We start from the raw sequence: 17,148 nt of genomic DNA, 5'->3' as shown, positions 1-17,148 counted from the left end.
AAACACCTGGGTTGTAGGCCCACCCCTTAGGTCTCCCTGGCCTTCCTCCCTCAGATTCTGGACTATATGGCTGGACAATGTTCTACAGTTTCCCCTGCCACTGTGGTCAATAGGGCATCCTGGCACAGTGTAGCACCTGCCTCAAATACACGGATGGACAACCATCTACAAACACCAGCAAGGAACACACTGTGTGAGAGATGCAATGACATTAGGAACCTACATTCCATGGTCTCTCCCCATCAAACCCACATACCTGTCCTTGAACAAGTTGTGAACACAATCAGTACACTTCACACACCACCCACACCTGCACAGCACACACACAAACATATGGAGAGGTCCCCAACATCCACATCCACAAACAAAGGAGACCTCCGAGTCAAAGCCACACTTGAACGCCACAGGCCTACACAGCACATACCACATGTGGCCACACACCTGTGTCCCACAGCCACACAGGCATCACCACATGTCAAACCTATTACACATAGGAGACTCCATTGTAAGACATGCTGATGTGCCTCTCACCAGGCTGTATATGTGGATGGTCACTGTTACTTGTACATCAGGTGACAGAATCTGCCATATCGCATACTCACTGCTGTCTCTCAGCAATAGGTACTATCATGAGTCTGCCACAGTCCATGTTGGTGTGCCTGATCTCAGTTGTAAGTTCTTGGACTATATGCTGTGAGCCATGACGGAGCACACTGATTATGTGTCCCAGCAGCTATATCCCTAGCCTTATGCAGCATTCCACTGTCACCCAGACTGATGATGGAATGCATTCAGGAAATGATTGACCTTAACATGTGGCCTTTTATCCTGTGATATTCCAGGTGGTTCCAGTACCTGTGATCCTGGGATGATATGGTCAACAGACAATGATGCTTTGCCAGAGATGGCCTTCATCTGTCTCAACTGGCCTTCAGGCATCTGGCAATGGTTCTCACCACCCACATAGTGCCTTCATTAGGAATAGTAGTGAGGTTATCACTACCAACATACAACTGTCAGTGCAGCAGACATTGAAGGATATGCTGCTAACCGCTAGGAGTCTACACATGACTCTGCCATCAATGCAAGCATTCTTACCCTGGAAAACACTGACATCTGTGCAGTCACACACACACATGACTCAAAGCTGCAGAGAGCACACCAGCCTCACCTAGTCAACCATCCTATCATACAGCCAAACCCCAAAGTGTGGCCAGAAATGCCACGGGACATGAGGTTTCAGTAGATATGAGACACATACACACCTCCACACTGTACAGGCAGTAATATGTACAGGGGACACTTCAGGGCCAATTCACCATTGTCAATACACCTATTCAAATCATAGCTAGCTACTGGACACCACATGTCACCAGGAAGCCCATTCTGCCTATATGGCACATAATCAACTGTATTATGATTTGTGTCTGTACCCTGATGCTGGGTCACTTGAATGACCCAAACATACTTTGGAAGACGTACCCATGCCAGCATAGAAATGGCCAGAGAGACATCAAAAGTGAAATTACAAACACCTCGGTGTAGCTAGGGACTACCCTCACATGAGGTGAAGGTGTATTGGAGTTGATATTATGTACAAGGGTTACCACTGCAGCATCTCTACAGTGTCATCCTCCATGCCAAAGCAACCATCATGTGGTCACATTTGAAGTCATCATCTCCCACAATACCCATCTAGCTAGGGTCAGGCATACTTACAACTCCAACATGGAATACAACCTCCTGGGGGTGGTATACACAGCTTCATAGCCCCTAACCCCTCTGTAGGGACTGGCACAGTATCTACACATACACACAAGTGCTATATGTGCATTTGTATAGATGCATGGAGTCACGTATACCCGACAGGACTACATAACTTCTGTAGGGATACATACACCTGTCTAGTGGACATCTGCAATACATACTGTCTATAACAGGGATGACATACCACTGTCTGACACAAAGAAGGGGCAGGCATTTTGGAGCCACGTCCCCTTAGCGTGAACATGTGAATGGGATCAGTCCTGGAAACCTGCACAACACAGAGCCTACATTGTCGACATCCACTACAGACAATCCTCTCCCCTACTGCACATATGTCTGCAACATCACAGGAATCACCTGCATCTGCTCACTTGTGGTGGTTAAGGACACTAGCTATACCAGTGGTGAAGGTATAGCATACTTGATGCCTGACAGAGTCAGTGTAATCTTCACCCCGTCTTCCCCATCAGTACATCAGGATGTCCACAGTACCTCCCTGTCTCCTATATGTAGGGAGCAGGTCACCACAGCCATGTGAAAGTCATGGTATACATCTGCTATGGGAGCCTATCACATCACAGGATGCATCCTACATGACCCCAAGCATAACCTTGTAACACCATAAGACACTGTATTCAAAGGAGGCCCTGACTACCGCCTTTGTCCCAGCCGTTCGAAGGACAACCACTGTCATCCCTTTAGACTAAAGTGGGGCATCCAATAGACCCAGCAGCCTAACTAGGCTCTTCTGGAAGCCCATAACACAGTTTATAGTGAACCCCATTAACAAGAACATTGGTGACCTGCACACACTCCATCCCGCACAGTTAGGCTTTGTCAAGGATGGGTTCATGTCTGTTACACTCATTTGACATCTATGACATAGTCAACAAAGCCATGGATGGGGGTGTGACAGTGCAAAGTACCTTGACCTGAACAAAGTCTTTGACAGTATAACCCACCTGGCCATAATAGATATATGCTCCCAAGTATGCATCACACCATATATTACCATAGCGGTAACACACTGACGTGCTGACACTACCCACCTATTCCACATAGGGGAATCCACCTCAAGTGGTTGACCCAAAACTGGCGGTGTAACCTGTTGTTCTGTGTATGGGCCTCTGTTATGTGTGATGTACACTTCTGAGGTGCAGGGCACAGCCATTGACCTATGGCTGACTATGTCTGCGTACGATTGCATGCTGTGTGCCATCACTGGATTTCCTAGTGATGCAGACATCTGCCTAGGAGGGACTCACACAGATACATGACTGTTGCCAGACACATGGCCTCAGGTTGCATACCAGGAAATGCAGTGTCAACCCCTTTGGGGAGAGTGATGTACCCATATATTATCACAATTCTAACAACATCCTAGGCATGCAATCAGTCGTGATGGATCAGTGCACACAGGTCTTTAGCAACATGACATTTCACCACAATGTTACTTCTATTGTAAGGTAAACATTCTACATGGCCCACCTCATACATAAGGGTATGTTATCGAGGGACATGGGGTCAAAACATCACTGTATTCCCCAATAAGGCCCATTATTGTGTATAATTCCCCGTTTGTCTTTCACATCACACAGCACATGCAGCAGCAGGGGACATCACAGAGGTTCCCCACCAGGGAATACCAGGGCCTCAAACATCTACATACACAGGCTATATGCTCAACCCTGTACCTGGTTTCTTGCATACTCCTCAGAAGTGACCTCTGTCTGGCATGCAAGGCAATCACAGACTCCACATTGCTGGGACTGTTGCACAAGTGCAATTCAAGCTCCACTCTGTTAACATACACACACCCTAAACCTGGTATGTGATATGAACTGGGCTTGTTGGTGGCTCAAATGTATTCATAGGTTCATAGGTTCATAGGTAGGTACTAGGCTATCTGCTCAAGGGCATTTATAAGCCTAGCTAGAGTGTGTCAGCTTTCGCTGCCCCATTGATTAATTAACTGATCCTCTGTCAAGCAGAGCCAATGAAGTGATCCCAGGGGTGTATTTTCTGTTACCCATCCACTCGTTAAGGTTTCTCTTGAAGAGTGTTAGTGAGGGGCTCTGCTTGATGTAATTTGGAATGTTGCTCCAAAGCATTGGGAGTCTCTGTGACAGGAATCTATCCCCTCCAGCATGTTCTATTTATTGTTGTGGCGAGGTTTAGCTTATAGAGCGCGTGGCACGCAGTGACTTGGATTTCTTTAGATGGAGCATGTCCATCAATTCTGAGTTGGGCATGGCTTTGTAAGTCAGGCAGAGATCACCTCTGAGTAAGCGATATGCCACTGAGTACAGCCGGAGTTTTTTCAGTCGGGCTGCAGAAGACATATGTTTGAGACCAGTAATCCTCTTGGTGAGGTACTTTTATGGTCTTTCCAGCTGTTGGAAGTGTCTTGTGAGGTACATCTCAAATGGGGCATTGTACTCTATGATGGTTCTAATGAGTGACTAGTAGAGGGGCACTATAACCTCTTTATTTCTAGATGCAAACCCTTTAGTAATTAGATTGGCCGCATAGAAGGATTTCCTAACTACTTTGGCAATATGATTATCAAAGGAGAAATTACTATCTAAATGGGTCCCCAGAGCTCTTATTACCTCTTCTGCATTGAGGGGGCTGCTACCTATGTGGTAATTTGTGGGTGTTTTGTTTTTCCCAAACGGGATGACTATGCATTTTTTGGCATTTAGCTTGAGGTCATAACTTTGACACCAGGTGTCCTTCTCAGTAAGGCCCTTTTGGAGGATGTCCGTGTCAGCCGGAGAGTCAATTATGGCTCCCAGTTTGCAGTCATCAGCGAACTTGGTTAGCCATAGTCCTCCTGTGTTTGCTTGTACTTCTGAGAAGTATATGCCGAACAGTAGGGGTCCCAGGACTGAGCCTTGCGGGACACCACTTGTGACTGGTTTAGAGTTGGACCTGGAGCCCGCTATTCTTACCATGTGAGTTCTGTCTGTAAGCCAGTTGGCAACCCATCTCGTGACGTAGGGGTTGATGTTCAGGCTGGTGAGTTTTTCTGTAATACCCGAGTGGGGAATGATGTCAAAAGCCTTGGCGAGATCAAGGTAGGCTCATTTATGGCCTTGGTGACTGTCTCAAAGAAGTCAACCAGGTTTAGTAGGCATGATCTGCCCTTAACAAAGCTGAACTGGGTCGGGTCAAGTATTTGGAGGTTCCCAATGTCTTTGTTAATGAGTTCCATGAAGATACGCTCCATAGCCTTGCAGACCAGGCTAGTCAGGCTTATAGGGCGATAGTTACCAGGGTCAGTTGTAGCCCCTCCTTTGTGGAGAGGAATAACTTTGCTGTGTGCCATTCTATGGGCACGTAGCCTGTGGAGAGGCTGAGGTTGAACAGCGTCCCACACACTCACCCTACTGTGGAATGGTCACCCTGTCCACATAAGGCAGGGTACCTATTTACACCTTTGCAGGCAGAACCTGGATAACTAGATGGTTAACTGCACATACACCCTTGGGACACCACCAATGTCTCTGTTGGACTGGGGCATCAGGTGCTGCTTTGCATACACATGGGCTAACATCTGGCATAGGCATATGGGTGCTCAGCGCCCATAGCATAGTAACCTCATATGGTACCAGGTATGCCAGTTATGGCCTGAGTGCTGTAACAGACTGTTTTGTTATGTGTCCACACCCATCACTGCCATTGACTGTGATGTGTCCCCTATGTGCAATGTTACAGTACCATATCATACAGCCAACATCCGACAAATAGGTGTGTGGTACTACAAGTCCATGTGGACATTCCAGCAACATCTGTGCTACACAATAACTGTGAGCACTGCATATGTGGTGTACGGTGTCCTCCTTGTAGGTGTCTGACATTTGCAGTACCCAGATGTTTGTGGAATGTGTACATGTGCCTGAGAGATGTTGACCACCTGCCAGAGAAATGTGGATGTCTGGAAACCAGATGGACAATATGTGATGGCTGTCCCCAGAGTGTGGAAATGTGTCTGTGACATGCCAGACCCCTTGGAGCACAGTAATGGTACATTAATATATGGTACTGTATTCATTCCCTTACATTGTATGCTCAATATGTACACACTGTTGCTGAGGCGGAGCCTGTGTCCCCCACTACTGCTGCCTATGACCTGCTGTCCTGCTGCAGGGGGTTGCCAGGTATGCTAGACATAGCTGTCAGGCAATGAGATACAGATGTGGAGTACGCAGTGACCTAGCCAGAATACATCACAGTCAGGGACACCTGGATGATCTTTGAACTAAGCCTGTATGATATTCACAGACTGAGAGGGGCTCGCTGACAGTACATGATGTGATATGCCATCTGTATCCACCAGTAGTTACTGTCACTATTATACAACAGACAATCCAGTAGCATTCATACATGAGCTGACCATTGCTGTGGAGACTCAGGGGGCCAGAGCTGTGATCTATGTCACTGCAGACTGAGCCAACAGGGAAGACTGTAGGTGCTGGACAGCAAACTACCATCAACATGTCATTCCAAGTTATGTTGTTGAGACCTACTGTTGAAATTCCTATTTCTCGTGACTGCATCCCCCCATCTGCATTCCATTACATGGTTAATTCTATGACATACCTGGTATAGGGCTGTACTCCTTTGTGAGCAGAAATCCAGTGATAATTTTCCTAGTAAATTGCAGTATGTCTTCATGAAGAAACTCACATACCTGTTTACCATAGGCAGCAGCTCCTTTTGTAGGTAATGCTCATGAACAGGTGGTTGCCTGTGCATCAGTCTGTGACTCACACTTGCTAATAGCATCCAGAAGAGGTGGGTTGCATTTTCATTAGCCAATGGCATGGCAACACAGTGCTATAATTAAGGCCTTCATGTAGGCCTTGGCCCTATTTCTGGCCTGTGTGGGAGCTACAGAATCACAGAGGGTAGGTAGAAATACTGTCCACTGTTTGTACTGATGTATGTCCACAGATTTGCATGTTATGTTTGGCCATTGTTAACAGACTTTCTGATTCTGTGTCAGTATACTGTTTAACAATGTGTGTTGGAGTCAGTAAGGAGACAGGCAGATGTCAGTGTCATACAACATTTTCATCTGAATGTGCTATACACACTGAGCCGAGTGGAGGAGGGGCATTGACTACAACTCTGATCTGAGATATATAACAATAAGTATCCTGTTTTTTTTTTTTTTTTGCTTATTTTTACTAGTTATTGCTTCTGGCAATTTATATATAGCACTTTTTTATGGTCTGCTGCATACTTTTACTGTATTTTATTGCTATTAACTCATCTGCTCACTTGAACTAAAATTGTCAGTCTTACAGGGCCTGATAAATAAGGTTTTTACTGTCCCACTGTTTGTAAAGCTTTTTAGCTAGTTTCACTGTGTGAAATGTAGTAACTGGAAATTTTCATACTTGTTAAGCACCTGTTTGTTTGTTTTGATTTCCTGTCAAGGAGTGTATCATATAACTGATTTGTTTGCAGTTAAAAGCATTCTGTAGTCTCCTTGCTCATTTATCTGTTTAAAAACTTTCATTTTGTGGCTCACTGCTGTTCTGCTGTGATAAAAATTTCTGTAGTGTTTACTGGCTAAAAGACTGTAGGCTAGTAGCTGTACTATTGTTCCTCGCCTTCCCTCCCTGTTGGTGTCTTGCTGTTATACTTGGTGGATTTGCAGTTGCCCACCCCTACTGTAAATTTGATCTGGGACACTCCTCCAAGTCTAGTGCCATTACCTCATTCTACATAATACAGAGAGAACATTTGAGAAGGCAAACCCACTTAGTTTCCTAACCTTGAATTATCTTTTGCTTCTCCTTTCTCCTTTTCCTTTACAAAAAAACTTTGCTAGAATCTCCCTGTGTTCTGCTTAACTGTAACAAAAAAATTAAGCTTGTTTCCTGCCTTGCCTGTATCAAGTCTAGTCCAGATACAGATTTGCTATATCCAGGATTGTTTGTAAGCTTCTGAGCCACCCAAGCCTGTCTGTGTTGGAGGGAAGTCTGATAGCTTATCAGTCGGAGTGATAAGCACTAGGTAACCTATCTACCGCATAAGGAATGGTGTCTGGCCCAGAAATTGTAGTTATTGGCCATTTGGGCAGTTTTTCCATCTCTCAATTTCCTGATTTAAAAGCCTGCATTTGCACTTGTTTCCCCCACTTCCTGTAACTAGTCTAGTCCAGATACAGATTTGCTGTATCCAGGACTGTTTGTAAGCTCCTGAGACCCCCAAGCCTTTCTATGTTGGAGGGAAGTCTGCTAGCTTATCAGTGGGAGTGGTAAGCACTAGGTAACCTATCTACCACATAAGGAGTGGCTTCTGGCCCAGAAATTGTAGTTATTGGCTGTTTGGGCAATTTTTCCATCTCGCTCAACTTTCTGATTTAAAAGCCCACATTTGCACTTGTTTCTTTCCTGTAACGAGTCTAGTCCAGATACAGATTCTTAGGTTAAGCACTTGACTTTACTTACTCATGCTCAGCACTTGTTGAGAACTTGCTGTAAGCACTAAAAAAGCTACAAATTACTACAGCATGCGACCTGCCTCACTACCTAGAGGAAAACAGTTTTTGTACTTACTTTCCTCACTTGCTTAGAGAAAAACATCTCTTGTACTCACTTTCCTCATGTGTCTACAGGAAAATAGTTTTTTTATTCAGGCATGTCCACGGGTCAGCTCCCAGTGTTATCTGATGAATCTGGGCATCTTGGGCAATGTAGCAATTGCCTCTGGTACACAGACAACCCTCTCCTCCTACCACCCAACACTACAACCTATGCGAGATGCACTTATCTAGCCAAACTGGAGGCAAAGCTTTCTCCAACCAAGACTGAACTTGACAGTCAAGAGGAGAAGGTAAACACTTGCACCACACCACACTCATCACATGGTCCCACTAAACCTACACCACCAAAATCCACACATAGAAACACAAAAACATTAGTGGAAGGTCTCAATAATAATCTGCTCAAGCAACAGAGACCTCCAAAGCAGAAATGCAAGCAATCTCCACCCCCACAACACAACCCAAATGACATATAGCCCACAGACTCAGTTTGCCACTCAAGCACAGCCCATAAGGCAAAACAACGTACCCAACACACTTTTCATAGGTGACTCTATAGTCAGGCACACTGATGTCGCACTCACCAGGCTAAACAAGGAGAAGGTTACTGTTAGCTGCCTGTCGGGTGCCAGGATCCACCACATAACCCACACACTCAGGTGACTCCACAACAAGTACAAATATGACTCTGTCATTGTCCATTTTGGTGTGAATGACCTGAGACATACCTCCCTGGACTACATGAAAAGAGACATGGAAGAGCTCTCAAATCTTGTATCCCAGGCAAGTATGACCCTAGCCCTGAGTAGCATCCTGCCATAGCCCAGAATGACACTGCAGTACAAGGACAAAATGATTGAGTTCAACAATTGGCTAAGCTTCTGGTGCAATTCTAAGGAGATCCAGTATCTGTCTGCCTGGGACGACATGGCGACAGACCATGATGCTTTTCCAGAGATGGCCTGCACCTGTCGCCCCTGGGATTCCAGATACTGGCTAAGGCTCTTGCCTCCACTATAGAGCCTATTTTAGGAAAGGCTCAAATGACAAATTCACCACCATAACAGGAACAGGCAAGAAAAAACTGAGAGTAATGCTACTCAATGCTAGAAGTCTAAATCTCGAAATGCACTCCCTCGAGGCAGTCCTTAAAATGGAGAACATCGATATCTGTGCAGTGACTGAGACCTGGTTCAAGGCTCCAGAGAGCACCCCTGCATTACCAGGTTATAACTCATACCACAATTTTCTGCCATCTAACCTGCACTGGAACACCAAAGGCAGAGGTGTGTCCATATTCATTAAGGATATCCACACCTCCAGGCTAGTTGCTCAACATAATGCATCTGAGGTTATCCAAGTGCAACTAACTCTGGGAAAAACTGCAATTCAAATCGTAGTTTTCTACAGATCCCCCACCATGCCCCAGGATTCACACTCCTCCTTTCATTATATACTGGAAAATATTAGGGTTCAAACAAACACCCTAATAATGGATGATTTCAACTACCCCTCCATTAAATGGGAAAATACTCATGTACAAACTCCTTCACACAACACTTTCTGGAATTCATAAATTCCAATACCCTGGATCAACTTATCCACAACACCATCAGGGGCAACAATATCCTATACCTAGTCATTACCAACATGAGTGACTGGTGTTCCACTCCTGAAGTCAACTCCTCATTGGTCAGATCTGACCATAAGCTAATCACCCTAGATATCCACATCCCGCCCCCACCCCCATTAAGGAAACCATGGTAAAAAAAATTTCCAAAGCCAACTTCATGCTTCTTAAGACAGAAGTGGCGAACTTCATGACACCATTGCAGATGGACAATACAGTTATGACTGCGGAATCTTACACAAATGCACTCTATAAGCACTTACACAAGTGCATGGATCGTGCTGTCCCAAACAGAACCAAGATGCTATCCTCCAAAAAAAGGAAGCCAATCTGGTGGTCCCCTGCCATAAACAAACTCTACAACAGAAAGAAGAAACTGTTGCAAAAGAGAGTAAAATCCCATGAGTGGAGGAACTCCCTGGTCAGCCTCAGTAAGAAGCTGAGATCCCTTATAAGATCCTCCAAAGCTACCTACAAAAACAAAATCACCACTGATTCTAAGGACATCCACAAAGAATTCTATAACTATGTCAAGAATCTCAATGGCAACACCCAGATCTGCTCTGAGTTACAGCACAACGGCACGAAAATTACAGAACCAAATGATATTGCCAACATCCTGGCAGATAGATTCAGTGGTAACTTTATCCCCCTCTCACCCCCTAAAGGGCCCATATCTATACAGGATGAATGCAGAGTCCCTGTAATCACAACTAAACAGGTAAAAGCTGCACTCTCTAAAGCCAAAAACACAGCATCAATGGGACCGGACAACATCCTAGGCTGCATTTTACATGAACTTCAGAACGAACTGCCTACCCACCAAAGCACCATGTTCAATCATAGCCTCACGTTAGGCTTTGTGCCCACAGAATGGCACACAGCAACAGTTATCCCATGCCACAAAGGGGGAGCCACCACTGATCCTGGGTACTATCGCGCTCTTAGCCTGACAAGCCTGGTCTGCAAGGTCATGGAACGTATCATCATTGAACTCATAAACAAAGACATTGGTAACCTCCAAACTCTGGACCCCACCATGTTCAGGTTTGTGAAAGGCAGATCATGCCACCTGAATCCGATCAACTTCTTTGAGGCAGTCACCAAAGCCACAGACAAGGGTAAGGTGGTTCACACAGCCTATCTTGACCTCGCCAAGGCTTTCGACACCATCCCCCATTCTGGAATTATAGATAAACTCACTAAACTAGGTATAAATCCCTACATCACAAGATGGGTTGTCATCTAGCTCTCTGACAGAACCCACACTGTAAAAGTTGCAGACTCCAAATTTGACTTCGAATCAGTGACAAGTGGAGTACCACAGGGATCAGTCCTGGGACCTCTCCTGTTTGGTATCTACTTCTCTGAAGTGCAGGCTAACACAGAAGACCTTTGGCTAACAAAGTTCATAGATGACTGCAAACTAGGAGCCATAGTTGAGTCCCCAAATGATGTGGACATCCAACAGAAGGGCCTCACTAAGACAGATGCCTGGTGTCAGAGCCATGGCCTCAAGCTCAAGGCCAAAAAGTGCATTGTCATCCCCTTTGGCAAAAACTCTGTACACATGAACTACCACATAGGCAGCAATCTATTTAATGCTGAATTTGTAATAAGAGACCTTGGGACCCAGGTGGACAGTAGTCTCTCCTTTGATAATCACATCACCACAGTAGTCAGGAAATCCTTCTATGTGGCACACCTCATCACAAAAGGATTCTCATCCAGGAAAAAAGAGGTTATTGTTCCCCCTCTACTTGACACTCATTGGACCCATTATAGAGTACAACGCCCCTTTTGGAATGTACCTCACAAGACATTTGCAGCAGCTGGAAAGGCCACAGAAGTACCTCACAAAGGGGATTAAAGGCCTCAAACAGATGCCCTACAATGACGGTCTCAAAAATCTCCAGGTTTACTCTGTAGCATATCGCCTACTCCAAGGTGATCTCTGCCTAACATATAAAGGTATGTCAAACCCAGAACTGTTGGACATGCTACACCTAAAGAAATCCCAATCCCTCCGCACTACATGCTCTTGGGACCGACACCTTGTCACCACAATAAACATGACATGCTGGAGGGATAGATTCCTGTCCCAGAGACTTCCCATATTCTGCAACAAGCTACCCATCTATATCAAGGAAAGTTCCTCATTATCACTCTTCAAGAAAAATCTTGATGAGTGGATGGGAAATAGGAAATACACCCCAGGGATCACTTCTGTGGCAATTTTCAACAAGGGCACAGGAAAATAACTTTCTTGGGTGACGTAAGGCAGGGAACCTTGTTGGCTAGGCTTATTTAGGCCCTTGGGCCAGTAGCCTAGTACTTACCTGTGAACCTATGCATGCTTGTGCAGTTGATGCTGGTCTATCAGCTGTGTATGTTTGTAGAGGGAAACTGTAACACATGTCCCTGTCATCTGATCATCCCCCCCCAAGCCCATTATGTATGGGTGTTGTGTGGATGCCCAGTTCTAGGTGTTTGAGAGAATGGTAGGTCTGTAGCAGGTAGCTAAACATAGTGCTGCATGTGTAGCAGGCTGCAGCTGCTGCATTATGGCCAGGGGTCATACTGGGGATTGTGAAGACATTGGAGACTGCAAGGTGTATATGTCAGTCAGGTAGCAGTGTCAGCTCTTGTGTCACAGCATGGCCAGGATGAGGGTACCCATAACAGTCCAGGAGAGGCACGTGCCTCTGGTACATATTTTAATTAATAGTGCCATCTAGAGAGTGGTAGGCAACATTTAGAACACGTATTCATATTTGTGACATGTGTACCACCCTCCAGGCCTTTGATGTGCTACTGTGGGTGGCAGTGACTGCGGTAGCAGCAACCAGTTCTCCTGGACATTGCAGGGATGAGTTATTTCTATGTTGTATTGACAAGTATGTAGTTGTCATGCAACATATTGGACTGTGTGCCATGACTGTGAGTGTCCAGATGTCACACATGTTAGGAATGTAAAAGATAGAGCTACTGAGTCATTATTATTGCAGGTGTAGTTGCAAGACATATGTACATGCATATAGTGTGTTACACAGGATTGGCATAAACATGTGTGTTTGGATGGGTATGATGTGTGACACTGACCTGTCTGTCATGATTTTGTAACCTCAATCTGCACTGACTTGCCAGTACTTCAGCACACATAATAGGTTTTATGACAAACATGCCATAAGTAGGGGGTACAACTGTGGACATTCTGCAACATTCTGTGCAGTTGTCAGCTCTACCTGATATCGTAGGCTTCCCATACATCCAACAGCATTTCTTTGGCTGTGTAATGGTTCAGTGTCTGCATCACAGATGCAAGTACGCTCTTCATTTACCCCATTATATGTAGGAGTAGTGTGTCACTGGGAATCAGTATATGTTTGTAAAAACATCAACTTTTCTCGCGAGCTGAGTTGACCTAGTGGGAAAATGCTATATGCTGTAGTTGACAAGGTCTTGGGTTCATTACATGCAGGGGTGTAAACTTTTGCTGATGTGACATCACTGTAATGCATGATATATTTATAGAAACACCATCCATTCCTTTGAGCTGAGGTAGCCTAGTGTGCTAATGCACTATGCAGTAGATGACAAGGTCCTGGGCTCAATACTTGGCAGGGGTGTAAATTTTTGCTAATGTGACACCACTGTAATGCATGATATATTTATGGAAACACCAGTTATTCTCCAGTGCTGAGTTGGCCAATTGGGCATAATGCACTATGCTGTAGTTAACAAGGTTCTGGGCCAATAATTGGCAGGGGTGTAAATATTTGCTGATGTGATATCACTGTAATGCATGATATATTTATAGAAACACCAGTCATTCTCTAGAGCTGAGTTGCCTTATTGGGGTAATACACTATGCTGTAGCTCAGAAGGTCCTGTGTCTGAGACTTGGCAGGGGTGATTATTTTATTTATGGGCATACCAGTGTCAAAATTGGATATGGTGATTAAAGCAGTTTTAAGTGGGTTTGAGCGGGTTTGTATGATGTGCTGCTTAGGTCCACTTAAACCTGCACTATTTCCAAAAAAGAAAAGAAAAAAGGAGTGATAGGAAAGTGGTGAAATGGGGGCAAGCAGGGTGAAAAACAATATGAAAGGCATGTAGGGATGTGCAGAATGGGTGTAGGAAAGGATGACTGATTAATGGCAGTGGACATGGGGACAAAATGGAGAGCTATGTATGGGGTGAGATTTTTTTTTATTTGAGACAGATGGGACAGATGAGAGTGGGATGTTGGTGAAGGGTTGTAGATACATTTGGGGAGGTAAGTTGGGTAGGAGAGGTTGCATTTGCAGATAGACAAGACAGACAAGACAGTGGACAGGGGCAGTGTATGATACATAAGAGGGGTAAACACCTTGGATGGGGAGGGTGTTTGGGAATCGGAGGACCAAGTGCCCCCAGGTGGCAACAGTGGGACTGAGATCTCCACCCATGGGCAGGCACCACTGCCCCTTTATAGCCCCAAAGGTGGCTGTGCTGGGGGTTGGGCTCTGGAGCTCACCTGCCCTTAAGGGGTGCCAGTCTGCCCTCAATCTGGAGCAGTCTGTCATCCAAATCATGCTGGATGACCCTGCTCACCATACCTGAGAACTGATTATGGGTGACAACCTGCTCTCCTTGCCTGCTCCTGAGGGGGGGGAACAGGCCCCATTCCCTGAGACACTTCCACCCATAGGTGGTGCAGGACCAGCAGAGGGGGCAGCTCCAGGTTAAGTCCCAGACATGCTGAGACCCAGTGCCATGGCCAGATGAGGAGGGATAGATGGATCCGGCCTACCCATTCATGTTATGGTGTTGAGGTTTTTCAAAGTGTATAGGTTACTCATGAACAGAACATTTAAACATTAGCTGTAACAGCATGCATGGGTGTTTCAATTAACCCAAAACAATAAAATTGCATAGCATACAAAACACAGGCATAATTGGAATAACAGTTATTACTGTAACAGCATGCCTGTAACAGTTATGGCAAAAGGCCAACAATAATGGAATTTCAACTAGATATGTTAGTATGCAACCATTGTAATATATTACCAATAATACAACACAAGGCCCAACATTAGGCTTTGAGAACAGCATATATAAAAATGGGTACCATACCTGTAGTATAACAATAATAATTTGTGATGCAGATAAGGGGTGGGGGGAGAGAAAGACGTTCCATTACCAATTGTATAGGCTATATTTTTCACAACAGTACTGTTCAATACTCTACAGCTCTATCCTTACTTTATGTGTACGAGTGCCCCATAGCTTCTGTAGCATGTACATACCTCTCAAGCCATTCACATGGGATGGTTTGGGCCAAGCTGTAAGAACTACAGATACATAACTATAGGGGACTATTACATGTCAGAGGAATATATATAACTACCAAGGTGTACCTTGCACTGATGCTGTGTGAATGTGCAAATGACATACTTCAACTGGGTTTATATCTGTGTCCAAGGTTATTGGAAACAATGATCACTATCCATGACAGCATGACACTTGAGAGACATGTATCGTGCACAGTACAGGGAGTTTATACCTATCCTGTTGTCATTGGTAGTCATGGGGTTAGACTATCAGCAGACATTCACAGATGCACCAGCCCTACAGCCGTACCAACTTTAGTAATTTGTCTTGTTGTTAAGTTGGAATAGTAGTGTACTTCATGACGTTTTATTTAATGGAGTGTTATCACCTTGTTGATCAATGCTGTTTACACACTAGTATATCTGGACACAGAAATTAGTATATCATTCATACAGCTACTATATACATTTATTTACCTGTAATTCCTGTGGGGAGAACATCTGTTAGCAATACATTACTGTTTCTCTAAATATTCAGTAGTACTTGTCTGTTTCTGTAAATATATAATAGTACTTATCCCTGGATTCGAACCCCGGTCTGTGTGTGGAAAAAGTGAACAGCGTACATATTTATCAAACTGAGATCCAGAGCCACTGCTGTGCGCTGCTTGACTTATGTGTGCCTAGAAATCACCTGGTAAGAAATTCTGACCTGGTAATGTAGGTAGTGTCACACAAGACTGCAGTGACACTTGAACACATGCATGAAATTAATGCATGACAGAAATAGTAGGTGAACTGTGTATTACTACTTGGAATGTAGGTGTACACATTTAACCCCTAGTGGATGGGAATATGTGTGATGTGTACAGACCATATCAGGGTGGTGGGTTGCCTACCAGACCCATATACAGTTGCAGATGGTATATTTGCAGCCTGCAGCTATTGCAGTTTCATGCTTGCCTGCATCAGCATAACTACATTCGGGAATGCACACAGCTGAAATGAAAAGGTTAACATAAAACAATCCTGAGGGAAACACACTATAATACCTTAGACATTACTATTCAAGGTTCAGATCTTAGTGCAGCACAAATATCATATTGCATTATACTACAAGATCCACTCTTTACCATAACAGTTCTTTTTCAGCCAACCTTCGGTCACTTCATGGTGCTATACCCGTGATCACTTTGCAGCACCTGTAATACTGCATTTCTTCAGCAACAGCCCAGAATACACGCTGCAATTGGCAGAAGAAATCTTTATCGAGGGTAACATGACACAGTGAATAAAATAAATCTGACAATCTTTATTGTTCTACTTTTTAAATAATGCATGCGTTGAAAGACAGCTATTTCACAACATATTCAATACTAACTTTAATTCCTTCACAAGTCTAACTGCAGTTCTACTGTTTTTCCTGTAGATCATGACTGAATGTCATATATTCCTTTCACAATTTGAATACCAGTGTACTTTATTACCAGATTCTTAGTATTAATAGAGTATACACATGTCATTCCTACACATTGTTAATGCAGAATTAGCTTTCTTTCCTTAACAGTAGTATGTTTCATTCTTTCATCTATATTGAACTGTACCTGGCATTACTCAGTTCTATCAGTAGAGGTCTATGAACATATCCATTACATTACACTCAGAACAGAATACCCCTACTGGCAGTTAATACTGCTCTCTTTCTTATTTATATTACTATACATTGCAAAATATATCTGTACTCACCACACTGTCAGCGTATCCTCGCTAGGTGCCATGTGTGGGCCTCCAAATTATGAGCCATTTCCTCTGCAGCTGTGGGAAGGGAAACACACCATTATGCATACCTGTCTATCAGATATTCATACTAGAAT

The sequence above is a fragment of the Protopterus annectens genome, chromosome 11.part0 (genome assembly GCF_019279795.1).
Source record: "Protopterus annectens isolate FY-2018-M chromosome 11.part0, PAN1.0, whole genome shotgun sequence".
NCBI classification, from domain to species: Eukaryota; Metazoa; Chordata; order Ceratodontiformes; family Protopteridae; genus Protopterus; species Protopterus annectens.
This window is presented reverse-complemented; position numbering follows the sequence as displayed.